General features: G+C 54.6%; 1 protein-coding gene across 2 annotated transcripts in view; it reads right to left on the bottom strand.

The window, feature by feature from the left end:
* ADGRG1 (adhesion G protein-coupled receptor G1) overlaps positions 1-10449 on the bottom strand; it is a 39079-nt gene extending 28630 nt beyond the window's left edge. The window contains exon 1 of one of the 2 annotated variants that reach the window (XM_037815593.1): positions 10403-10449. The gene's annotated coding sequence lies outside the window, so the exon portion shown is untranslated. Of the gene's footprint in view, positions 1-3012; positions 3807-10402 lie in introns of those variants that run through there. The other variant, XM_037815591.1, reaches the window with a different exon arrangement.
* Between the last annotated feature and the right edge of the window lie 14275 nt (positions 10450-24724).

The raw sequence follows: 24724 nt of genomic DNA, 5'->3' as shown, positions 1-24724 counted from the left end.
AGAGCCCAGATTCTGGAGCCCCAAAGATACAGGTTTAGTCCCTGGGTGAGCTCCCTGTGCCTCAGTGTCCTCATCGTGAAAGTGGGCCCAGCAGGAGCACCTTCTAGGAATGAAGATGCACGCAAGCGCTGACCCCAGGACCCAGCAGGGTCTGAGGTCAGGGAAGGAATTGTGCTGGCCCAGGCCAAGCCACCAGGCAACCAGGGCGAGTTTGCGTTAAAGAGCCTAGGAAGGTGCCTCAGCCCCTCACGGCAGGGCAGACTGGAGTCAGTGGGTGGTCAGAAAATGTGTATCCTGAGCCCCTTCCCAGCAGCCCAGGCCTGTCCCCAGAACCTTCCAGGCCTCAAGAAACTCCAGACAGGGTATAAGCACCAGAGCCTGGAGGGGTGGCACAGTCCCAGCCAAGTGACAGCTCTGGAGAGAGCAGACTCTGGCCCAGCCAGGGCTCCGCCCACCCCTATCTAAAAGGCCCCTTTGTGCCAACCATGCCCCACCCCCCATTTGCCATCTGCCCCTTCCCTGGGGTCCTGGTTACCCTCGACTGTGGGTTTACTCACGTGATGCCCCCATCTGCCATGAGTCAGAAGGCAGAGTCCAAGGGCCGCCCCCAAGGACCCAGGGGAAGCAGTGGGGTGCTGAGCCCTGCTCAGGCACTGGGTGGGGAGGAGGAGGCAGTATGGGGGCTTGGGGCTGCTTTGCCACAGCTCCCCCATCCTCCTCCCCACCCCCACCGTCCCCACTGCCTCCTCCAAGGCCTGCCTCAGGAGCCCGGCCCCCAGCTCCTCACACCTGCCCCACTGAAGCCTCCGTTCCTGTAACCCTGAAAGGGGCAGCACCCAGCATGTGCCACCCGCTCACAGCTCCAGCAGAGGAGGAATTGCCAAGGGCTGGAGCGCCACTAGCATGGTCCCCTTCAAGGCTGTCCCTGCCCTCTCCTGCCTCCAGCCTTTGTCCTGTGGTGCCCCTGCTAGGAAGGCCATCCCCACAGCACACACAGACCCTGCGATGGCTCTTGGAGCTCTCCCCCAAGCACAAGCCTCTAGCAGAGCAGCCGGAGGCCTGGAGCCCCCACATCACAAACTTTCCCCTCCCCATCCTCTGGGGATCGCAGCCTGGGTCCCTGGCTCCCGCACCCCCCCCACCTGGCCTTGCTGCTGGCAGTTCACCCCCGCCCACATCCTCCCCCCATCCCTTCCCCTACAAAGGTGAATTGGGACCTGCCGGCTGGCACTCAAAGCCCTTAAGGGGACCCTGCCAGGTCCCCTGTGCCCTCCTGGATCCTCCCAGTTCTTTGTCCTTCCCCAAACCAGGCTTTTCTCACGTGGTTTCCTCTGCCAGGAATGCCTCTCTCCCGCCGCCCCCCACCTATCACCCACCTCCCCCATTCTCAGAAATCTAGAAAGCCCAGCCCCAGCCCCTCCAGGGAACTTGGAAAGGGTCTCTCCTTCTCCAGGCCCTCAATTAGTGCTTATCTCACTCCCCAGTCTCACATCCTAACTGCCTTGTTTGTTTGTGTCTTGACAAGATAAGGCGTCAGGCCAGGCTGACCGGCCTGTGCCCACGGCCAGGGCACTGAAGCGTGCCGATGGCGCAGGCTGTGCCACAGTCTCTCCCCCACAGACCATGCCTGGAGCCCCCAAGCTGCAGGACTGGAGCCTCTGGGAGCCGAGCCCCAGGACCACGGGAGGCAGGGCAGCTCTTCCCACCCCCACCCACCCACCCACCCATTTAGGAGCTAGAGCAACTGAGGCCGGGAAGGTGACCACTGTGACACTGTGACCAAGGTGGGTCTGAATCTCAGGGCCCTCCTGTCCCTGCAGGAAAGGAAGGTCAGGCTGACCCCAAGAGCTAGTGCACCCCTGGACACTGGCAGGAAGACCCCACAGGACCCCTGGCCTGGGATTCGGGAACCACTCAGCTGCCAGTGGCTCTCACAGACCAGAGCTGCCTCTTCCCATGGAGGATCCCACTAAGTCTCCCAAAGAGCCAGTCCTCTGCCTTTAGGGTACCCCACAGGGAAAGGGGCAGGGGGCTTGAGCTGGGGCCACCTATGAGTTCCAGGAGATCTTATTTGTCTCATTCACTGTCATGTCCTCTGTGCCCAGGTCAGAAATGGGCACAGAGTAGCTGCTCAATAAATGTTTATATGAAGAACTTCCTTGGTCCCCCGAAGGAGCCACAAAGGTGGTTTCTCCCAGCTACACCTGCCCCAGGGGAAGGATGAGGGGGGCTCTGTCTCAACTCACGACCCCCCAGCTGCCCCTTCAGTAAAATGAGCCCCAGGCCCCCTCCCACGGGGCCCCTGGAGACTCCAACTCAGCACCATCCAAAGGAGGCTGGTTAGGGAGGGGGAAGTACAGGAACCATCGGTTTCCCACCCACCCAACCCCGGGTGGGACAGAGTGGGCGCTGCGGTGGCATCAGGAGGAGAAAGAAGATCCTATCAGCCCCAAGCAGACCGCAGCCTGAGGTCTGGTGGTTAACGGGCAGGGGGCTCACTGGTCTCCAGCCTCTGCTTTCCCAACTACCTGCCTCCCCATTCCCAGGACCCTCTCTTGCCCTGGTGCCCCATGCCCAGACCCCCCTGCTGGAACCACCTCATCCCATAGGTGGTCTGGGTGATGACGAGCCAACTGCCCCAAGGCAGCTACAAGGGGTGCTGCTCCCAGAGATGTCCTCTCATCCCAGACACTGGACCGGCTCTCCATCCCCAGACTTCTGCCTTCTCAGAGCCTCGGTCCTCCCATCTGTGCAGCGGGGGCAGGAGTGGCTCCAAGAGGTTCCTTTCCTCCTCTGGGGCCCGTCCCCTTCCCAGGCATCCCCCTGTCCCTGCGCCCTCACGCCAGAGACCCCTCCCCAACAGCAAGACCCATTTAAGCTAGATCCCCCCGAGATGCCAGGACTCCCCAATTCCCCATTCCACCATCCCCACCCTCTGCTCAACAGCTACACACATGCACACACACACACCCCTGTCCCTCATCCCTCCTTGTCACACCCTTGGCCTCATACCTGGAGCCAGGCGGAGGGTCCTGTGTGGGGCCAGGCGGCCGGACCACGTCTCGGGACGCACCCCAGAAGTGCAGCCTGCCGGGGCGCCCCCGCGCGAGCGAGCTGGTGAGCGTGGGAGGCCCGCAGCCCCTCTCCTGCGCCGGGCAGGGCGGGCAGCCAGCGCGGACAGAGCCAGAGCCCGGGCAGGGGCGGGGTGTGTTTGCGGGGGCCCCCCCCACCGCCCCTGTTGGCTCCTCCCTCCTCCCTGGGCTCGGCAGGGCAGGCCGGGGATGACTGAGTCACTACCGACTTCTCAGAGGGAGGCCGGGAGGGGGCAGGGCTGAGGGCGCCATGGCCGGGACCCTGGGGGACGCCCGTGACTCAGCGCCGGGCATGGGGCCCCTCGCCTCACACCCCGCTCAGCAGACAGGTGCCAGGCTTCACGGACGCGGGCCGGGGGTAGCTCTGCCGCCTCGCCCGCCATCTGTCGCTTCCCCAGAGCCCTTGTCCCCTGCAGTTCCCGCCGAGAGGCCAGGGTTGCCACGGCAACGGGCCAGCGGTCAGATGCTGCCCCCCCAGACCCGGGCGACAACTGCCCCTTCCTGGCGGAGAGTCCAGCCTCCTCGGCAGCGGACAGGAGCCGGCGCGGCCCGGCGGAGCGGAAGGCAAGCCGGGAGCGGGGACAGGTGGCCGGGCGTGGGGCCAGCCAGGCCACTCCCAGGCGACCACCTGACCTCGGGCCTCAGGGACCCTCAGCCGCGAAGGGGCCCCTCGCGGTGCTCCCCCAGGTAGGCCTGGCATCGACTTCCCGAGACTCAAGTTCTGGATTCTGAGACCCCCAGTGGCTTTTGTAAATGGCTTCCCTTAGTCCACCTGCTGGGCCAAAGGGGAAACTGAGGAAGCGCCAAACGCTCAGAGAGAGAAATCTGGAACTGGGCCACCGCCCCCTCCTCTTTCTGGCCACTCGCCTCTGCCAGTGGCTCCCTCCGGCTGCTCTGGGAGTCAGGAAGCTTCCGAGAAACTCCTCCGCCCTGCCGAGTGGGGCCTCCCCGGCTTCCCTCAGCCGTGCCACAGGGAAAAGTGATGCCCAAGCCTCAGGGTGCTGCAAGGATTTCACCACGTGGTGCGGGCGAGCGATGAAAATAACAATTATAACCGGTGGGAACAGTCTAATGGTGGTGACGACACTTACTGGCCATTGACTTCATTCCAGACTCCTCCCTCCCGCCATCCCCACCGCACCACGGGGCACAGGCCAAGAGCAGAATGTGTTGCCGAGAAACCAGTGCCCGGCCCTCGGTGAGCCCTCGGTAAGGACTCGCTAGAAGATGATGATGGAGAAGGAAGAGGACAAGACGGAGAAGCACGGCTCAGGGAAGAGAATTCACCCCGGGTCACACAGCTGGGACGGAGCTCATGGCCCCAGCCTCCCCAGACCTCCAGCGTGGGGCCTGGACCCCGCAGACGCTCAGGGACTCTGCTTCCAGGGACCGGCATCCTAAAAGAGGGAGCCTGGAAAAGTCATCTGCTGCTGCACGGAGGCGGCATGAATGGAGGCATTTCAGGGCGCCTGAGAGGATGGGGGTTGCCGAAGGTGAAGTCCACCCCTCACGTGTCTGCCCTAACTCGGGCCGCAGGGAAGGGGAAGGGCAGGAAAGCCAGCCCATGGGTGCGGAGGCCCCGAGGCCAGAGCTCCCAGAGGCTTCCATGCTAACAGCCCTGCTGTCCAGGTAGTGGGCATGTGCCCCTTCTCAGGCCTGCCGCTTCCTCCCATGGCCTCAGGAGCCCTCCTTTATTGCCAGGGACAGGAAACACAGGAGTGGAAGTGAGTTATCCAGGAAAGGATGAGGAGTCCCTGGTACACTGTGTGCTCTGGGCAACTTGCCACCCCTCTTGAAGCCTCAGTTTCCCTGGTATCTGGGGCAGCCTCAGCGGTTCCCCAGGGTCCAGGCCACAGGGCAGCTGCCCCCGCCCCACCACACACACCACAGAGCATGCAGGCCAGCAGGGCACAGATGGGGAGCTGCAGGCGCCAATCTCTCTGCAGCAGCAGGGGCTGGCTGAGCTGGACTCCGAGCGAGGGACCCAGAAACCTGGAGTCAGCTGCTGCTCTGGCCACATAGGAAAGACCTGCCAAGCTCCACCTGCCCTCTCAGATCAGGTTTCCATCTAAGACCTACTACATGTGGGGTCCTGGGCTGTCCCCACTTTAGAGATGGTCAAAGAGGGGAAGTGTGGCCTCTAACCCAGCACCTACTAGGTGCCAGGCCCTCGTTGGGTACTTTATATTCACCGTCTCCTTTGCTTCTCACACTAGTCGCTATCCCCACTTTACAGAAGAGGGACCGAGGCCCAAAGAGGGGGGAGGGGGCTCGCCTGAGCCTTAGAGACACCTGCAGGGTGTGAACCAAGTCCGTGGACTCCAGAGCCCCTGCTGGCCAGGAGTGGGGGCAGGGGTTTCGACACAGACATTTGGGCGGGAAGGGCATGCCAGGCTGAGGGAACAGCATAAACAGACGAGGAGAGGTGGGAATGTGGGGGCCGTGCTCAGTCTCAAGTGGGTTCTAATTAGGAGAGTAGAGGGAAGATTCTGGAAGACTTTGAAAGCATTCAATTTGGGGCTTAATCAAAGGCAGTGGGGAGCCAGGGAAGCTGTTTGGTTAGGGAGGGGGTGATCAGTGCTCAAAATGTGGTCCACACACCTGCAGCATCACCTGAGAACTTGTTAGAAATCCAGCATCTCAGGTGGGCCCCAGGCCTGTGGAATCAGGGTTTGTGGCTTAACTAAATGCCCAGGTGATTCCAGGGTGCATTCAGGTGGGAGAGGCCTGGTCTAGATTCTAGGGGATTGTATCATGGGTTGGATGCCTGGAGGGGTGGAGGGCGGGCCAGGGTCCAGCTGGGGGCTTGGAGAAGAGGCGGCTGAGGAGGGATTTTGGTGCAAGAGACCAGACACAGGGCTGGGAACCTCCCCTACCCAACACATGAAGGCTGGGGAAGGGGGGAGGGAAGAGGCCAGAAACTGCCCTGAGCTGGAGGCACAGGATGGGGTGCAGCTCTGGGAGGCAGGGGAGATGCTGCCCTTAGGGACACTGGAGTGCAGGTGTTGCTAGGACATGCAGAAGAGCCTGCCAACAGACAGCTGGGAGCGTGGTGCAGGGCTCAGGGGTGAGGGGGTGGGGCCCCCTGGGCCCAGAGAAGGCCGTGAGTGCTGCAGGCTGGTGGTGGAGGCCAGATGGGGTGGAGAGGCCAGAACTGCAGAGAGGCCTTCATTTTAAGGGGCAGAGGCTGGGGGCCCAGACTTGGGCTCTGTCGCCTGGCTTCTCCAAGGCCCTGCCAGCTGGGCGATGCAGGGAATCATCAGTCTAACCAGCCGCCTCCCCACCTGTCAAATGGAAACCATAATTACACCACCTATTGGGCAGATTAAATGAGGCCTCTCAAGTAAAGTTCATAGCCCCAGCCTGGCACAGAATCTCACCCCCTTCAGGAGACAGAGATGGGGCTGCCAGGGAGGGGGAAGAAGATACACATCACAGGACATGGATAAGATGAGGGCAGGGTAGGGCAGGGCTGGAAGGGGGCCTTCAGCCCTTTGCTCCTGGAGGCCTCACCCTTGTCCATCTCTAACCCTCTAGCCAGGGCAGCATTTGAGCGAGAACCAGCCTGACAAGCAGTTAAAAGCCTTGCCCACCTGTGCACCCCTCTGCAGAGGGGGTGCTTATTGGACAAGAGAAGTTCGAGGCCTGGCCCTTCCCTTGCAAGCAGAGTAACCTCGTAAATCATTGAGCACGGTGCCTGGCACACAGTAGGTGCCCAATAAATGTTGGCCATTGCCATTATTATCACTAAGCCAACACAAATGCCAAAGGCCCAGCACTTCACAGTTTGCAAAGCCCTTTCACATCCAGTATCTCCTCTATATTTCACATCTTCCTTTCAAAACAAAACAGTTATGATTGCTTGCATTTAACCGAGATGGAAACTGAGGTTCAGAAAGAGGAGATTCCCAAAGCCTCAGAGCAAATCAACGACAGTGTCAGGATTAGAACCCAGGTCCTGCAACCCAGCCCATGTGCTTCATGGCCAGTGTTCTGGACCACCACCCTGTGCGTTCCTGTGGGAAAGCCTCTTACTCAGAGGCCCCGTGATAGCGTCACCACCGTCATGCCTGCCCCGGGGCCTAGTGGGGAGTGGTGCCATGTGACTCAGCTGCCCTCACAAAGGGAGCTGTGTGCCCCGTTCCCGAGGCCTGCTGTCCCCACCCACTGCCCATCCCCAGCTGGGGAAAGCGCAGAGAGCTGGACAGATCCAAGATTCAGGACGAGCAAGAGCTATCCCAGACCTTTAAAAGAGGACACGTCCAATAGAGATTCAAGCCCAGACTTGGGACACAAGGGTGCAATGAAACGCCACCTGCAACGGTGAAATGAAACGCCAGGCAAGCAGAGAAGGCCCAGGTCCAAGCCTGTTTCCAAGACCTTATTTGGAGCTCCAAGATCAGACAACGCAGATGGCTCTGCGGGGGTTGGAGCCCACCCAGGTGCTCCGCCCACATTTACCTGCATCAGTTTTCAAAAGCACTGGGGCTTGTGATCAGGGAAGAGACACTCCCTGGATGCCAGTGGGCTGTGTCCACACCTGATCCGAGCACGGGCCTCTCACCACCTCTCCCTGCTGAAAGTTCCAGAGTCAGGGCCCATGGGCACCAACTAGGCACACACTGTGTGCCAGGCAAATGGCTTGCATTTTCTCCCACAACCCTAACAAGGAAGCTTTGCTCCTTTCCTGGAGCTCAGAGAGGGAGGGGGCCCAGCCCAAGGTCACACAGCATTTGAGCCAGAGTCCAACTTCAAGGTCTGTTTCCTCCCCCTGTAACCCCTTCCTGGTTCCCGTGGCGTCCTGGCCACATACCAACAACAGTGGCCTTGGAACCAGCTCAGACAGACAAGCAGACAGACGTTCTCCCTCCCCCATGGTCACCCTGTTCCTGCCCTGCTGGGAGGGAGCCACTGCAGGATACAGACCCTTAGACAGAGGCCAGGCTGGCTGGGCCTCTCAGGCCACCCCTGCTGATTTCCCCAGGAGGTGGACACGCCTGGGTGCCCAGCTGCCCAAAGCAGAAGGTAGCCAGGGCAGCGGCCTCCCCTTCTTCAGCATGACGGAATGTCTGACCCTCAGCCCAGTCCCCCAAGGGCACTTGGCAGGAGGATGGGAGCTCGCCAGAACCAGCCTGGAAGGTCATTCTGGCCACGCCCATGCCACCCAGCCCTCAGAAGCCCCCCGAGCCCAGGGCAAGGTTGGTCATGCTACAAGCCCTCTCCCCATCACCTTGCAGAGGGAAGGGGGTGCAGGGCTGCTGTCCAGGTGTGTGAGTTCCTCAGGCAGACCCTGCCCGTCTCTGGGCTTCAGGGTTTCCATTTGCAGCTCTGGGGCTGGGAGCTAGATGGTCAGAATGTGCCTTCCCAGTCTGCCCCTGGAGCCAGGAGGGCCGGCTCTCCTAGGACAGGACTCCTGGGAGGACCACTCTCTCCCAGGGGGCCCCCAGGTGCTTTGCCTGGGGGAGACCCAGTGATTGGGAGGCTCCGAGCTGCCCCTCACCCCACACAGACTCCTCCCAACATTGCTCCAAATAGCAAAGCAGAGAGTCTGGCATCAAATTGTTCTCGTTTGGGCTCTCTGTGCTTCAGTGTCCTCACAGTAAAACGGGGATAACAGCGCTGTCCTTATCCCATATTTGGGTTTAGCTGGTTCTCCCACTGGGTTCTCTTTTAAAATGCAAATTTACCCCAGTAGGGGGGATGCAGAAGAGGCTCTGTCCCTCTGTCAGCGCCTCCTTCCAGAACAAGAGGGCCTAGACTTGCCTGGCACCCCAAGGCCAGCCCAGCTGCTGAAGATGCCTTGGCAGTAGCGCCTGCCCTGGCGGGAGAGGCTCAGGTTGCAGCTGCCACCCAAGGGTCCGGCCAGGTGCCCCCGGTGGGGCAGCATCGCTCCCATTCCAAGGGAGGCAGGTAAGGCCCAGAGACTCTTGTAACTCCCCGGGGCAGCAGAGCCCGCGGGCACAGCTGGCTCTTGCTTCAGCTCGAAGTGGGTGGCGATGTGCAAGGCCACTTGATCTCGGCTTTGCTCTGCCCTGAGGCCCCCACCCCTCACGCTGCCCCACACACCCAGGTGCCTAGCACAGAGCTGTGTTAAGGTGTTGGCTGCAGGACACCCACCCGGAGGGTCAGAAAGCGGGTGCCTGTTTCCACACCCGGAATCCAGGGCTGCTGCCCCTTCTCTTTTGGTAAAATAAGGAGCTGGAGTTGGAAGCGCTTTGAGAAAACCCCACAGAGCACCCAGCCCCCTGCCCCAGGAGATACCCCAGCACCTCCCAGAAGCACTGCCTTTGGCATGTGCCTCTGTCCCCACAGCCAGGGAGCCCCCAGGGTCTCCCCTTAAGTGCTGAAGCACAATGGAGCAGCCATGGGGTGAGCAGAGGCCCCCTGGTTAACGCAGGGAATGTGGGGGCCCCATTTTGCTGTCCACACACCCCAGGGAGCCAAGCTTGGAAAGGCAGAGAAGGCACAATGCCAGGCCCCCCTCCCGACTAAACCCTACTTCTGTGTGGCTGACATGGAGTCCTCATGAGACTGGGCTAGCAAGGGGGGCTCCACTGCTCTGGTGTTCGTTTTAAATCACGGCTTTTGTCCAAATCCCTCAGGGTACAGATAAGGAAACAGGCCTAGAGAGAGGAAGGGACCACCCAGGGCAGCCCCCAGCTGCCCCCATAGTGGCCTGGCCCAGGGGGGCAGCCGCAGGGAAGCAATTTGACTTTCACCTTCCGCCTCTTGCAGCCGGGATAGAGAGAGCTGCGTTGCTCAGTGAAGGGGGCTGCAGAAAGACGGAGGGACCCTCTGCTGGCAGCTGCCCCACCCCCCTCCCGCCCCAGGCTGGGCCCTGTCCCCCTCCACTCCTGCTTATGGGGGTGGAGGCGGGGGAGGCCTCCTTCCTCCTCCCTGCCACAAGTCAAGCAACCTGGGCCAACCTGTTCCCAAACCGGTTGATTTCCCGTGGCATCCCAGGAGGAGGCAGGCTCCGGGGGAAGGAGGCAGGAGGCTCAGGGCCCCTGTGCAAGCCCCAGGTCCGCAGCCTAACCCTTGCTGTAGACTTCCAGCATTCTCCTCAGGACCCTGCCACCAGCTTCCCCGCGCTGAGCAGCCTGGGGGAGCCCTGGAACAACTGGGGCCTGCCACTGGAGGCACGCAGAACCCTGGGCAGTCCGAGGGCCCGGCCTCCTCACACTTGCCCAGGTGCCCACATGGCTCTGAACCGGAACTGAGGGGCCCGCCAGGTCAGGTGAGCTAGGCCGGAGCCACACCCTCCTGGCCTTCCCTGCCCCCAACCCCAGCCCTGAACGGCAGCCTCTTACCTCTGGGTCTGGGCAGGCCCCTCACCACTCTCAGCCAAGGCTGCTCCTCCCTTCCCACCTCCTCCCCGGACTCCGGGCACCCAGTGTGAGCTGTCCCGGCGGGCGGCCCCAGGTGAGGCTCCGCCTGTCTGTCTAGCCCCACTTCCGGCTGGCCCCACGGCGAGGCTGCCACCACCCTCTCTCTTACCTGGGCTTCCCCACAAGGGCTCACCTGGCCCCTTGGGTGCTGAGTCCCCTACCCCCAGCCCTGCCTCAGCCCTCCAGGGCTTTCAGCACCTCCCCCAGGGATACATGTCAGTGGAGCCACGTGGCTGCTGGCCCATCCCTGGCTGAGCCCGTGGGAGTCACTGAAGGTCTTTGAGCCTCAGTGCCCCCCACCCAGGGCTGTAGTGGAGTAGAGAAAAGCTGCCTCTGGCTGCTGGAATCTGCCAGCTCTCTGTGAGTTCTCTCCTGCCTCCTCCCTGAGCTCAGGCCCACCTGCCTCTGCAGCCTGCAATAAAAAAGCAAACAGTCAGCGTTGGCTGGAGGCTGGAGGGGGAGGGCGAGGTGGGGCATGGGGGGGTGGCAGGTAGGGGGTGACAGTCCTTGCTCTCAGAATGTCCAGCCTCCTGTGAAACATGAGACAGACAAAGAGTGGGGCCTGGATGGGAGCCACTTCCCAGGGAGGGGAGCTGGCAGCTGCTGTAGGCACCCTGGGAGGGTGCTGACAGGGAGTGCTCTGGGCAGGCTCTCCCCACAGCAGGGAGGCCCCGGGCCTGGCCCTCCCACCAATGTGAAAAGCCTCCTCTGGACCACTCACCCACACCCCTGCCCACCTGACCCCCACTGCATTCTCAAGGCGAGCCACACCCAGGCACCCACTCCCCCACCCACCCCCACTTCCCCGGAGGCTGATATGCCCTGGTGGGGGGAGATGGCAGGCACATGTATCTGTAAGGGTCCCAGCTTCTGAACCCCACCCCCAACTCCAACATGGAGAACCCACCGACTAAGCCACTACTTCCAGGAAGCCATCTGGAAGTCACTGTCCTTCCATTCAACACAGTTTGCATCAGGTGCCACCAAGGGCCAGGCCCTGAACAAGCCTGGAGAACCTTCCTTTGCCTCCCCCACCCCGCTGTGTCACCCCCAGCCCCGTGGGCTCCCCCTCTCCTGGGACCGACCCCCAGTGTCAGAAGCATCTCTTTCCTCCTCTGTGTCTCCCACCAGGTCGCTGAGCCCATGCGCCAGCTCAGGGCCTGATGCAGAGGAACTGGGTGAATGCTGGAGAAGCAGGGAGCATGGGAAGAGTAGACGATGGATGGATAGGCGGACGGAGGGGGGATGGGTGGATGGATTCAGCCATGCATTTAGTGAGTGTTTATTGAGCACCTACGGTGTGCCAGACATGGCTCTAGGTACTGGGGATACCACAGTGAACAAAACACAAAAATCTAAAAAGGCCCTGTTAGAACTGTGGGGAGATGGGCAATAAACAAACAAGCAAATGAATATGGAATCCATCCAGTGGTGAGAACTACGGAGAAAAATAATGCAGGGGGAGGGGAAGGACAGGGACACAGGGGAGGGTTGTTTTAGAGTCTGTCTGAGAAGGGGACACTTGAGCATGACTGAATGTGGCAAAGGAGGTAGCTGCTGGGAAGTCTGGACTGAGTGCTCTCAGGTGAAAGGGACAGTGTGTGTGTGCAAGGGCCTTGGATGGCCGGGAGCCAGGAGGGATCCAGGTCGAGCGAAGTGTTGGAGATCTCTGATCCCAAGAAGGTGAGAGAAGCGACTGTCTGGTGGCTCCAGCTCAGACCTGTTCCCAGAGGCCGGCTGAGACCCCATGGAGGTGCCTGGTCTCCAGGGTCCCCCCTTACCCCACTTCCCCCTAGTTCCCCACTGCTGAAGTCCATGGCACTGCTCTGCCCACAGCACGTACACCTGCTCTGCCCTACAGGAAGCTGTGGGCTTCCCCAGTGAGCATGGATGAGGGGGCACCAGGAGGGAGAGTGGGCGTCCCAGAGAGTGGCACACCTGCAAGGGGACAGCCTGACCCCTAAAGCCCCAGGAGTTTCCCCAGGGCCCTGGGGGCTGGGCCCATGCCCCAGCGATGCCACACACTCTGATAAAGATACCAGGGGAGTCCCCGTGACTTCCTGGATGCCCGCTGGTGAGTCCCCCACTCCCGACACCCACACCCACCCCCACTCCACCCTCGGTGCCCTGGTACATGATGTAATCGCCAAGATCTGCCGAGCAGGCAGCAGCGTCCGGGGCTGAAGCCCTGGGCCCAGACCCTCACTTCAGGGTGACCTTGGGGAGGTTGCTTAACCTTTGTGTGCCTCGATTCATCCATGAAATGAGGACACAGACTTGGCCTTGCTCGCCTTCCACAGGCAAGGGGAGGACACGGGATGGGCTCAGCAAAGCCCCGGGCCTGCCAGAGCAGGTACCTGGGGAGCATTTGTGGGGCTGGAGGCTTTGTCTTCAGGACTCTCCAAGCCAGGACCTGGCCCAGTGGCCTGCTGCCATACCCGATGGCAACAGTGACAAGGACAATAGCCACCATGGTGGCAGCCAGGCCCCATGCTGGCCACCACGTGGCTTATCCTATGGGCTACTCACTATAGGAGCCACTTGTTCATGCCCGTTTAACAGATAAGGCTCAGGGAGGTGAAGTAACATACCCGTGGTCCCACTCAGGCAACCTGACTCCAGAACTCCCTCCAGGACTTGGGGGCCGTCTATCCGGCCCCAGGTAAGCCCAGCCCCCCTCTGCTCACCCCCCACTCCTGCTCAGGGGAGCCTGAGGAAACACAGACCCCTTCCCCATCTGGGCATTCCGGAGGTATGGAGGGGCAGGGAGAGCCCCCAGCTCTGACAGCTCATGCTGCAGCAGGACTTCAGCTTCAGCCTCCATGCTCTCCCTGAGATCTGGTGCTGCCCACGAGGTCAGGTAGTGAGCTCCCCGTCTCCAGGGCTAAGCAGGTGCTTAGCTGGGGTTTTGGAGGGAAGAGGCCTGCCCATCAGCAGGGAGGACAAAATGGTCTCCAACGTTGCTTTCTACTCAGAGGTTTATCCACGTGGGCCTTTTTTCATGGATTCATTTATTCATCCGCTAAACTGATTGATGTTTGTGGGGTGCCAACAGGTGCCAGGACCTTAAGTTTTGGAAAACAAACTGCCAATAGGGCTGGCAGCAGAGGTGTGACTCAGCAGGGGCTTGAGAACAGACTGCTTAAGAGGGGTTGCAGCTCCACCAACAGCTACCGGTCACTTTACCTCTCTTGGTCTTGGTTTCCTTATCTGAAAGCTGGGGGTGATAGCAGGATATCTATCCATGGAAGGGCTATGAGGATTAAAGGAGAAAATGCCAAAGTCCTTCCAAAAGAGTCTGGCACTTGAAAAGAGCTCAGAAAAAAATGTGCACCATATCTGAAGGGAGAGGGGAATTAAAATTATCCACCTTTTAAAGCCCCTTCTGGGTCTTCAGTGTTGTCACTCTATGCGTGGAACTGGCCTCTGCTCCCTCCATTAGAATGGCTGAAAACTTGCCTCCATTTGGCCACATCTGGAAGAAGCTGGTCTCTGCAGGCAGCCCCAGGGGTACCAGCCCACAGCTCCAGAGCCAGCCCCAGGAGCAGCCAAGTGCTGGGAAACTGGGCAGAGGGCTGGCTGACAGCATCAGGCTGCTTCCCCTGATGAGCTCATTCTCCTCCCACTTCAGCCTATGATCATAGCCAGGTCCGGCCTTCTAGATTCTGTCAATTCTTGGTCATCCCTCTGTGCTCTGCCTGGGTCCAGCACTCACCAACTCTATGATGCTGGGCAAGTCAGTGTTCTCTGAGCCTCAGTGTTCCTCATCTGTGAAACAGGGATAATCAGAGAACCCAACTGCAGTGTTTACGGGTGTCACGTGAGGAAACTGGGGTTGGGGGGATCCACTCCGAAATGTAGTCTGCCAACCAACAGGCCTAGGTGACAGTCCAGGCAACCCTTAGCAGTGTCTGTCCCCATTTCACAGTTGGGGAGACTGAGGGCAACCCAGAGAGTCGGAGTAGTTCACCAAGCCCATGTGAGTCAGTACCATCAGACCACATCTTGATGTTCAGTGAGGCTGCAGGAGTTTTCTTGTTTCGCCCCGTAGGGCATCTCCGGCTTTGACCATGTCTCGCATTGACCGAGTTTGTCGCAAGCTGAGTCATCTTCTCCTGGGGTATCTTCAGCTGGTGTACCCCACATGTAGTCGAGGTCAGCCACATGACAACCAAACACAGTTAACAGACACAAGCCCAAATGTCAAGGCTGTGGGGGCAGGAAGCTGCAGCCTAGAACAGGGCAGCTGTCACCCCCACCTTACTGTCATGTGGTCACAAAAGAAAAACTGCTTAGCGTACTAAATGCCATGCAAATAAGCAGAAAACAAAGGTGGTGTCTTCACCTGTCTCGGGAACCAGTTTCCCACTCTGAGGCAGGACTAGTACCCAGGGCCCACTCGGAAAAGCTCTGTGTGGCATGAACCATGGTGTAGAATCTGTGTTTCTGGGTCAGGCCTAAAGGTGGCAGGGATGTGGGGCAAGGAGGGGCAGCCCCGAGGAGTGGGTGGGCACAGGGACTCTGGAGCTGGGTAGCACTGTGACCCTGAAGAGGGGACTGAACACCTCTGTGCCTCAGTTTCCCCCTCTATGACATGTTCTTACATAGCTTCTGTGAGATCAACTATGGAAATTACTTAGTGCTTAAGTGATGTTCTTAGGCAGCAAAATCAGCTGATGCGTTGGTGGCTTTTTTTTTTTTTTTTACAAATCTTTCCGTTCTTACTGTTCTAATGTTGTTTGTGCAATAATAATAATAATAATAATAAACAAAAAAAACACACAAAAAAACTTGAGTATCTATGTACCCAGGTGCATATAAATAAGCCTGAAATGAAATAGGCTGCGGTGGGGAGGGTGAAGTGGGTGGCTGCCCCCTGCAGCTATGGCTGGCACCAGAGAAGCACGCCATTCCTGGAAGTGGGTCTTTGGAGCAACTGGCAGGAGATGCAGGTGGGGCCTTCCTGAGGCTCTGTGGACCCAGGTCAGCTCCAGCTGAGGAAATGAGATGTGGGGCGGTGTGGGGGGTGGGGGTGAGGGTGGGGGTGGGGTGCTGCTCCTGAGCCAGAGAGGTTGTCTGTGTTGCCAGGGTAGCCCAGCGTAGCACGATGTGGCCCACCTCCGCAGGCTGACACAGATTTTGTCCCCCACTGCTTCCTGCAGAGACAGAGCTCAGCAACTTGGGGCTGCCGGGGTCCTGGAGGGAGGAAACTCAGCCCCATTACACGGAAGGGGTAGCCGAAGCCCCTTCCAGTCTACACGGGGATAGAGCCCTCTGCTTTTGCACTTGTCCCTGAGCTCCAGTCCAAACAGTAAGGATGTCCTATATGTACAGTTGGGGAGACGGAGGGTGAAGTTTAAAGGGGTGCCCATCTCAGGTGCCAATCACCCTGCACCCCATGTTGATCCTTCTATGATTCTACCAGGCAGGCTCTGTTCTCATCCTGTTTTAGAATTGAAAAAGCCAAGACTGAGAGAGTGGAAGATGTGGGCCCTGGAAAGGGGCAGAGTCAAGATTTGAACTGAGACCCCATCAGACTCCAGTGCTCACCACTGGCCATCCCTCCTCCCCAGCACGCAGGCCCCTGCGGACCCTCAGGAGCCCCGCGTGGTGGAGAGCACGCTGAAGCTCAAGTGTGCAGGCGGCATTTGGGGTCCCATCTCTGTCCAGCATCCAGCCCCACCCACATCCCCATTTTATAGGTGGGGAGACTGAGGTTCAGAAAGGTGAAGGTTCAGTAACTTAAGGAGCGAGGTGGCCTCTCTGAGCACAGACAGCCACAGATGTGACCCCTTCACTACCCCAAAGCTTCAAGGAGCTCACTGAATGGAGAAGAGGGGGCTGTAGGGCCAAGGATAATACTGCCCACACCGTCTCAGGGCCACGTTTCCTTTGCTGCCCCTCCCTCAGCCTGCTTGTCTCTGAGCTGAAGAGGCCTCAGCCGGGACAACCACGTCCCCAGCCCACTGCTGCTGTGTGACCCTTAGCAAATCCCTATCCCTCTCTGGGCTCCTATCCATCTAGACCCAAGGCCCTCCCACCCCAGTTGCTGATTTAATTGGTTTGGAATGGGGCTCAGAGTTGGTATTTTTAAAGAGCTCCCTTCCAAGTGACTGCAGTCAGGAGTGGGGAGAACCGTGCTTTCTTCTCAGGGGTCTTGAGTATCGGGCTCTCAGCCCACCAGCCTCAGCTTTACCCCTGGAATTGTGGGGGCCGCGGAGGGCAGTGATCTGGAAGGCCATCTGTGAGAGGCCCTCTAGGGTCAAAGTTTGGGCCAGTCAGCAGCAGAGAATAAAAAGGCTTTTCTGGCCAAACACCAGGAGGTTACACCTGCCGCTCTGCAAACATGCCTGCTGCCGCCACTGCCCAGCTTCCCGGCAGGCCCTGCGTAGCCTCCGCCAGAGCGAGAGGGGCCCTCGTGGGACAGGGGTGCACCACGGCTCCCCACGGGGTAGGCCACAGGGCATCACGGAAGCAGCCTGCCCCAGAGCCACTCGGGCCAGGGGTCTAGTTCCCCCTCCATTGCCGACTCGCAGTGATCTTGGACAAGTCCCTTCACAACCTTGAGCCCCGATGAGCTTTATCTCAGCAACAATGTGATAAAGAGGCCAGGCCAGGGCCTGGCTCGGAGCCGCTGCAGCCAACGGCCTGTTATTAAGAAGCATCATAACAGGAAGAGGGGGAAAAAAAGCTGTCCACAGATGCTGTCTGGGGTTAACAAATCAAGAAACAGCAGAAGGAGCATGTTAAATAACATTGCCCTGGAATAACTACTGCCTAAACTAAGACTGTTAGAAGTGGTGGCCTCCGGGAAGGGGGTGTGCAGGAAACCAGGGCTTTCCATCATAAGTCCTTTGTGCCAGTTCATGGGTTTGAAGGTCTGTTCATGTAATAGAAGGATTTATTAAAAAGTGACTCAGCTTCTCCAATGTTGTGAGAGGTCCCACTGTTACCAGAAGACTCTATATCTATAAGGCCATATATATAGTTAAGTGCTCAGGTTGTGGAGTCAGCCGTCCAGGCTTCAAATCCCTGCTCTGCAACTTACTGGCTGTGCCACCTGGGGCAACTTACTTAACCACTCTGTGCCTCAGTTTCCTCATCTACAGAAAAAGAATGCTAATGATTTTTGGCATATATGGTAAGAAATCGGTTAAGCATTAGACATTATTATTGTATATACCTCTAACTGCTATATGCAGGTGTTTTAAAAAAACAGGATTAGTATGCTATATGCAGTTTTTGCAACTTGCTTTCTTTGTCAAGATATAATGGACATCTTTTCAGGTCAGTACATGTAGCTCTATTTCATTCTTTTTAATTGATGCAAGAATTCCATTGTACTGATTTATTTAGCCATAGCCTTCAATGAAAGCAAATTTAGGTGGCTTACAATTTTCAGTATAATATACTTCACAGTAATTAAAACATTTTTTGGGGCACATGTGACTATTTCTGAAGGAATAAATTCTCAGAAAAGGGATTTCTGGGTCACAGAGTTTGTGCAATTAAAATTTGTATAGACATTGCTAAATAACCCCCCTTTTAAAAGTAGTATGATTTAGATTCCCACTGAAATTGCATGAAAGTACCCATTTCCCCACACCCATACCAAAGATTTTTTAATTTTTGCTAAGTGTTTTGGTATGCTAAAGCTGACCAAATGCAATATACCAGAAATAAGTTGGCTTTTTCAATGGGGGTTTATTAACTTATGAATTTACAGTTCTGAGGCCGCGAACCAAGGCATCAACAAGACAATACATTCTCCCTGAAGACCGGCTGCAGGTGATCCTTGGCTCCTCTGCCCCATGAGAAGGCACGTGGCACTGTCTGCTGGTCCCAGGTTCTGTGGCTTTCAGTTTCTGCTCCAGTGGCTTCCTCTCAGAGCCTCTGTGTGCTTCTCTCTTTTAGATTCTGTCTCTCTTAGCTTCTGTGTGTCCTTCTCTCTAAGCTTCTCTGAGTCTTCTCTCAGTGTTTTCTCCTTTTATGAAGGACTCCAGTAAGACCCACCCTGGGGCAGGCCTCAACTGAAATAACCTAATCAAGAAGTCCCACCACAGTAGGTTTACACCCACAGGAATGGATTAAAAGAACATGATCTTTTCAGGGGTACATACAGCTTCAAACCATCACACTAAGCTAGAGAACGATCATCTCATTGTTGCAATTTGCATAACTGTATTTATGAAGGCAACTGAACATCTTTTCATGACTTCATTATCCATTTTTACTTCATATTCTGTGTAACAATTGTTTATATCCTTTATCCACTTTTAATTGGTCTTTTTGTCATTTTCTTACAGATTTAGAGGCCCTCTTTGCACATTAGAAATTTCAGTTCTTTTTTGTAATGCAATTTTATTGAGATATATTCACACACCATATAATCCATCCAAAGTATACATTCAATGGCTCACAGTTTCATCATATTGTTTGGCATTCATCACCACATTCAATTTTAGAACATTTTCATTACTCCGAAATAGTGAATCAAAATAAAAATGAAAAAGAACACCCAAAACATCCCATACCCCTCCCCCATATTGTTTATTTATATTCTTTGTCTTTATTTTATTACTCATCTGCCCTTACACTGGGTAAAAGGAGTGTCAGTCACAGATTTTCACAATCACACAGTCACACAATAAAAGGTATATAGTCATACAATCATCATCAAGAATCAAGTCTACTGGATTACAGTTCAACAGATTCAGGTATTTCCTTCTAGCTATTCTAATACACTAGAAACTAAAAAGGAATATCTATATAATGCATAAGAATAACCTCCAGAATGACCTCTCGACTGTATTTGAAATCTCTTAGCCACTGAAACTTTATTCTGTTTCATTTATTTTCCCCCTTTTGGTCAAGAAGGCATATTCAATCCCACGATACCAGGGCCAGGCTCATCCCTGGGAGTCAAGTCCCATGTAGAGGGGAGGGTAGTAAGTTTATTTGCAGAGCTGGCTGAGAGAAAGAGACCACATCTGGGCAGCACAAAGGGTTTTCTGAGGGTGCCTCTTAGGCATAAATATAAGCAGGCTTAGCTTCTCCTTTGCAGGAATAAGAGAAATTTTAATTCTTTAATACAGATGTGGCAAGTATTTTTCCATGCTCTACTGCACCCTTTTTTTTTTTTTCTTTTATAAAGGGGTCTATTGCACACCTTTTTTTTTTTTTTTTTTGCAGTGTATCTAGATACATTTATTTATTTAACAAATGGGCATTAGGGGCACAAGGGAAGACTAAACATTATCCCTGCTTTCAATGAGCTTGCAGTGGTTAGGTTCGTGTGTCAACTTGGCCAGGTGATGGTGTCCAGGTGTCTGGTCAAGCAAACACTGGCTTAACTGTTACTGTAAGGACATTTGTGGTTGGTTAATAAACCAGAAGGCTGGTTTATTAAATCATCAGTCAATTGACTGCAACTGTGACTGATTACATCAACAAAGGGCGTGTCTTCTGCAATGAGAGAATTCAGTCAACTGGATTTAATCCAATCAGTTGAAAACTTTTTTTTAAATTTAGTTTTATTGAGAAATATTCACATACCATACAATCATCCATGGTGTACAATCAGCTGTTCACAGTACCATCTTGTACTTGTGCATTCATCACCCCAATCTATTTTTGAACATTTTCCTTACACCAGAAAGAATCAGAATTAAAAATAAATAAATAAATAAATAAATAAACAAACCACCCAGATCACCTCCCCCATCCCACCCTATTTTTCATTTAGGTTTTGTCCCCATTTTTCTACTCATCCATCCATACGATGGATGAAGGGAGTGCGATTCACAGGGTTTTCACAATCACACTGTCACCCATTGTAAGCTACATTGTTATACAATTGTCTTCAAAGAGTCAAGGCCACTGGGTTGGAGTTTGGTAGTTTCAGGTATTTACTTCTAGCTATTGCAATATATTAAAACCTAAAAAGTGTTACCTATATAGTGTGTAAGAATGCCCACCAGAGTGACCTCTCAACTCCATGTGAAATCTCTCAGCCACTGAAGCTTTATTTCGTTTCATTTTGCAGCCCCCTTTTGGTCAAGAAGATGTTCTCAATCCCATGATGCCGGGTCCAGATTTATCCCCGGGAGTCATATCGTGCATTGCCAGGGAGATTTACACCCCTGGGAGTTGGGTCCCATGTAGGGGGGAGGGCAATGAGTTCACCTGCCAAGGAGGCTCAGTTAGAGAGAGAGAGAGAGGGCCACATCTGAGCAACAAAGAGGTACTCGGGGGAGACTCTTAGGCACAATTACAAGCAGGGTTAGCCTTTCCTTTACTGCACACCTTTTAACTAAATTCTTTGCATCTTTGGTCAGAGAAAAGTGTTACATTATTATGTAGTTAAATGACTTCTGCCTTTCATGTCTTGCTTTAAAAAGTTTTTCTCTGAAGTCTATAAAAAAATTCTCATATATTTTCTTTTAGTTGTATTATAGCTTTTGTTTAGCATACAGAACTTTAATCCATTTGGAGTTTTTGTGTTTGTGTATGCATGTAATGTGAGGTAGAGAACTAATTTTATTTTCTTCCAAATCAAAAGCCAATTTTCCCAACACAGTTTATTGATTAATCCCCCTTTCCTGTCTGATTCACAACGTCCCTTTGCCAAATGTATCTCTCTGACATTTTATGCATCCTTGTTGGCTTTGGGATCAGCTGAAATGACAGCTGAATTGGAACTAGCATATACTATAGTTCAGCAAAGCTCAGGTCTCAGAACTCCAGAACTGGAAAAAAACATGAGTGACTCCCAACATAAATGGATATTTGCAGCTTTGTTTTTGTTTTTAAATCAAATTTTTTTACCTACAATAAAATTTTCACATTTGAAGTGCACAGGTTTGTGACTTTTGACAACTGTTTACACACGTGTAACAACCCCAATCAAGATGTAGAACATTTCCATCTTTCCAGCAAGTTCCCTTATGCCTCTTGTAGCCAATCGTCCCTCCACTTCCACCCCAGGCAACTAGAATTAACTTAAAACCATGTGCATGTAGTACATTGATAACATTTTCAGAATAATAAATAACCCGGCTGCAGTATAGTCCGTTGGCTAAGAAGGAAGGCCAACTTCCCCTTGGGTAAAGGACTTCTCTCTTAGGGCTAAAAATACCTCCCAGGGCCTGTTTGGTTAAGAAGAGATGGGGTAACCCAGACTGGGTCTCCCCAGATTCAGGCAAGCAAGTTCCATTCTCACAGGTTTTGTCCAAGTCTAGAACTCAAACCTAGTAAATATTTTCTTAATATTTTATTTTAGGTCTATTGGCCTTTTAAAATGTAATTAAAATATTGTTTTTAAAAGAAAACATAAACAAAATGTGATATATATATATATATATATATATATATATATATATATATACACACACACACACACAGAGTGAGTATTATTCATTCCATTCCATAAAAAGGAATGAAGTTCTGATACATATGACAACATGGATGAAACTTGAAGAAATTATACTGAATGAAATAAGCCAGACACAATAGGATAAACATTGTATGATTTTACTTACATGAAATACCTAGAATAAGCAAATACATAGAAAATAGAGTACAGGTTACCATGAACTGGGGGATAGGGTGGAGCTTGGGAATGGGGAGTTATTGGTTAATGGGTACAGACTTACTATTTGGAGTGGTAAAAAAAAAAAATGGGAAATTTTGTGTTGCACATTACGTTCCAGACGTAAAAAGAAATAGAAGGGTATTGGAGGGGCCACGCCAGGGGAAATACTTTTGTAGTCAGGGAGACTGGTACCCATTCAGTCTCAAATTAGTTATGTGACCTCAGGGAACAGAATAACATGTTGGAGCCTCAGTTTTCTCACCTGTAAAGTGGAGATAGTAAAAGCACCTTATTGAAAGGACTCAGTGAGAGAGGGTTTGCGAAGCATGGCTCCTGGCACAGACCCAGCTCTCTGCTAATGATAACCGGTTACCTTTTTTTATCCCCTAGGGCCTTGTAAGATGCAGACATCAGCCTTTGTTTGAGTGGCCCAGTGGTTAATAAAATCAGTCCTTGCTGAGAGAACTGGCTCTGGCAATCACCGGTTTTATTAATTAATTGCTCACTAAAGTCTGAATGTTTTGCTAATGGAGGCAATTAACTGCCTGCAAACTGGTGGCCCTAACTAAATGATGACTTATTTGGGGGTTGGCTTGGAGGCAGGGCGGGATCTGGGGGTGTGGAAGCCCCAGCCGCAGGAGGGGTCTGGGGCACCTGCTCCGGCTCCGCTCAGCTGGGGCCTCTTCTAGGTTCAAGCTTCCTCTGGGGGTGCAGACGTGGGAGCTGCCAGGGGCTGGGGGCTGACTGCGGCCCCTGAGGCCTGCCAGGTGCAGGGAACCGCTTGCTTCCCCCACCTGCAGCCCTAGGCGACACAAGGCACTCGTTTAAGTGCTCTACAATTATTAACTTGTTTACTTCCCTATCAAGTCTATGAGCTCATTACTGTTACTGTGATCCCCATATTTACAGATCTGGAAACTAAGGCACAGAGAGGTTAGGTAACTTGGCCCAGTTTAGGTAACTAGTAAGTGGGGGAGCTGGGATTTCTTGGGACTGTCACCCAGGTGCTGTTGTCTTTTCGCCTGGGGTGGGAGCTGGTGGAGATCTAGGCCAGGCACTACAAGGGACGGTCACACAAGGCAGGACAGGAGGGGCCCTTGGACCCGCCTACACCGTGCCCTGTCCCGTTTCACTGAATGGAGGCTGAGACACAGAGTCCAGGGTCAGGCAGAGAGTTAGGGGCCAGACTCCGGCCTCCTGCCTCAGCTCAGGGAAGGCCTGCCCGAGGAGGGCTCGGAGGCCCAGAGAGGCACGTCTGTCTGTCTGCGTTCATCTAGTCAAAAGGCCCCAGCAAAATCTCACCCACGGTATCACCCGCCCATCCCCCCGTGAGAAGCTGCCAACCCGAGCTAGATGTTGGGCAGCACCTGCTGAAGTGCTCTCAGCACGGAAGCACTGGTCTGAGGCTGCAAGTTCTCTAGCTTGTGGGTTCTCATCACGACACCCCACACACCTCCCCCACACCCCCACCAGGCCTTTTGGGTCCTTGAGTCACCCCAGCAATCACAAACCCCAAACCTCCCAGGACAGACTCTGGGGCTTGGCCGTAACACCCCAAGGGTCCAACGAAGCAGGAGCAGGAGGAGGGATAACTGATCCTTCCCCTTGGCCCACCAGTGGGTAAACTGAGGCCCAGAGATGGAGGAAACTAAGCCGTAGTCACACAGCAGTGAGTGGTGACTGAGCATGGACAAGAACCCTGGAGTCCTGCCCCCCAGGTCAGGGAGCCAGCGGCCTGGTGGGGGTCTCTGCTGAGTCCCCACCCTCTCCGGGTCTCAGTCTCTCACCCAAAAGATGAAAGGATTGCACTAAATAAAAATAACAAAAGCAATAGTAATAATCGTGTCCATCATTTCAGTTGACCCTGAAAGGTGGGTAAAACAGGCCTTATCACTCCATTTTTATTTAAACAGATGCTTTATAGTGCTTATTGTGTGCCAGGAACTCTTTTTTAAACAACTTTTTTGAGATATAATTCACATACCACACAATTCACCCATTTAAAGGATGTAGTATACTCACAGAGTTGTGCGTGCATCAGCACAGTCAATTTTAGAAATTTCCATTAGCACAAGAAGGTCCCCCATCCTCACCCCTTAACTGTCACGCCCCCAATCTCCCCTCCTTTGCAGCCTCAGGCAATGCCAGGTGCTCTTTTAAGTGCATTAAAATTATTAACTTGTTTATTCCCCTACCAACTCCATAAGTTAGTTACTATGATTAAGATCCCCACATTACAGACCTGGAAACTGAGGCTTGGAGAGGTCAGGCAACTTGCCCAGAGTGACACAACCAGTAATGGGGGGAGCAGGGCTTTCCACCCAGCCAGCCGGCTTCAGAGTCCCTGCTCTCAGCCAGCCCACCACTCCGCTCCTCATTTCATAAGCCATCCTTGGAGGGGAAGGCAGGAGGTCCTTAGGGCAGCTTCGGGGGGCGGGGGACATAGGAAAGGTGGAAGTTGACGGGCTCCCTCTTGCTGGCCCCACATGGAGGGAAGGCATCTCCTGCTCACACCGTCTCAGAGGATATGGTGTCCTGGCAATGGTACCCAGGAAAGAAGGCCACCTGCCGACTGGGTGGGTGTGGAAACAGGGGTTACGAAGGGACTGGTGCCCTCTTGTTTTCTATTTTGCAAACCAATGCATAATGGT

The sequence above is a fragment of the Choloepus didactylus genome, chromosome 22, assembly GCF_015220235.1.
Source record: "Choloepus didactylus isolate mChoDid1 chromosome 22, mChoDid1.pri, whole genome shotgun sequence".
NCBI classification, from domain to species: Eukaryota; Metazoa; Chordata; class Mammalia; order Pilosa; family Megalonychidae; genus Choloepus; species Choloepus didactylus.
This window is presented reverse-complemented; position numbering and strand designations above follow the sequence as displayed.